The following is a 2,424-nucleotide window of genomic DNA, read 5'->3' as shown; positions in this document are numbered from 1 at the left end:
CACATTGTAGAGCAGCCCGTGAATCGGTGTAGATCACGCAGCACACGGAGGAAGTTGGGATATCTGCTGCAGAAAGAGTAGAATGGCATACAGCTCCGCCGTTCTTGATGACGTACGATGTGAGAGATGATATCCGCATGCGACGGCATCAGATGGGACGACAAAAGCACACGACGAACACTCCCGTGTGGTAGATCCATCTCTGAAGACGGCGGAGTGGTCAGGATATATAAGGTGCATCATGTCCGCTGCCAACCGTTGAAAAATTGAAGAACTAAAGGTGGCACTTGATGCTTTGGAACCTTGAGGCCAGGGACACGTAGTGATGGGATCCCAAGCGACAACGGATGGGTTGTGGTAACTGTTGAGTGGATTATGAACGGAGGAAGCTTGGGCCTCACTTTCATTAGACATTTGAAGACAGCACTTTGGCTTCGCCGATAGATTTTTGCTAGAAGGGGATGACGACGGTTGTGCGTTCCGAGGCGCATGTAATGGCGAATGGCTTCCACCTGCCGTATGATTTCTATCGGTAACGTACTGGCTTTGGCTATCAGCATTCGAGTTTCCGCGGCTCTCGGAACACCGAGACATATCCTCAGCCTCCGCGCAAGTATACACTGAAGTCGCTGTGTTTGAGTCTGGGAGACGCCATGCAGGACAGGGAGGCTGTACACAAGTGTACCACGAACTTAAGCGTGGTGGAGGGCCAGAAAGGACTTCTCATCCATTCCTCACTTAGCTCTGGCAAGGTGATGGATGGTAGATATCCACCGATGGGCCTTGGCGTCTAAGTGGTCGACATGATTCTTCCAGGACAGGTTGGAATCCAGGATGACGCCCAGAAATCTGTGGTGTTTAGCTTGTTGTTTGCTCTTGTTGCTACTCATTTTTGTATGGCTCGAACTATCCATGTTGCGTTTATTGAACATTATTGTTCGCCATCTTTTCTTTTCTTTCTTTCTTTGGTATCTTTTTTCTGGTTTCATTGTTTTAAGTGATTAAGTGTACACTGTTTCGCAGGCCTTTACTGCCTGTTCACGGACACCTAAAAAATAAATAAATTGAAATTGAAAATTAGTTCCCTTATTTGAGGCTAACAACACTGGACGGGTGTGTCAAGTCTCAATACTTCTACAACTGTACAAGACAAAGAAGTTCCAACGGGGTCATGTAAAAGAGGGAAAAAAGATCCAAACGAGAAAGAAGATCCATGCGGCAAAAGGATCCGTAAGAAAAGAAGATTCTCCAAGTGGATCTTTCTTCCCTATAGATCTTTTTTCCCTTTGGATTTTTTTCCTGGAATCCTTCCTCTCCAGTCTGCTTAGATCCCAGTGCTGCTTTCCGTGCGCCACTTTTGCCGCCAGTTTTGATCGGTTTCACATTTTTTTCTCTGAATCATGTGCGTTTTCTACATTCCTTCCATTCTCTTGTACTATGCCCGCGGGTTTGTGACCACTGTAGGACAGGACAACCAGAGACCAGAAGAGAAGAGTGTTTATTCTGGCAGGGTGCTGCCGGTGGACTGACGGCCAGAGAGCCGAGAAGCGCGGGCCGAAAAAAGGAAACGGGAGCGCGCGGTAGATGGCACGGCTGGATGTCGTCGTCGTCGTCACCACATGGCTCCCCCCCCCCCTTAGACCGGTGGGAGCTGGGATGTGCCGGAAGGCAACGAGGTTAGGTGACCAGCGGACACAGGACGGCTTGCAGTTCGTGGAAGGCAGGGCTTGAGGGTCCGGTGGGGGTGGGGGAGCTGGAAACGGTACGGCAGAAACTGAGGCGACGGTGAGGTAGGCTGGCTTCAGCCTGTCGACTGCGATGACTTCATGGCGCCCCTTGATGTCAACAACGAAAGTCTTCTGGCTGCGCTGTACCACTTTGAAAGGACCATCGTAGCGGGGATCGAGAGGTTTACGCACCGCATCACGCCGCACGAACACATGGGAGGACGAAGACAGGTCCTGGCTGATGAAGACGTGGGAGCCAGGCGGTGTGCGGGGAGGAACGGGACGCAGCTTGCACATGGTGTCGCGGAGCGTCTGAGCAAACTGCTGGATGTCTGGGACACTGGTGGTAACCGATGAGGACGATGTGCGGAAGAATTCGCCAGGCAAGCGAAGGGTGGAGCCGTAAACCAGCTCTGCCGACGAGCACTGAAGGTCCGACATTAGGGCTGACCGTACGCCGAGGAGGACGATCGGCAGGGAGTCTGTCCAACGGGTGTAGGCATGGGCCCGTAGCGAGGCTTTCAACTGCCAATGGAAACGTTCCACCATGCCGTTAGATGCCGGGTGGTACGCCGTCGTGCGGGTTCGTGTTATACCCAAAGTGGCTAAGAGGTCCTGGAAAAGGCGCGACTCAAACTGACGACCGCGGTCAGTAGTGATGGTCGTAGGCACGCCAAACCGCGATATCCATCCGGTA

The sequence above is a fragment of the Ornithodoros turicata genome, chromosome 3, assembly GCF_037126465.1.
Source record: "Ornithodoros turicata isolate Travis chromosome 3, ASM3712646v1, whole genome shotgun sequence".
NCBI lineage: Eukaryota > Metazoa > Arthropoda > Arachnida > Ixodida > Argasidae > Ornithodoros > Ornithodoros turicata.
This window is presented reverse-complemented; position numbering follows the sequence as displayed.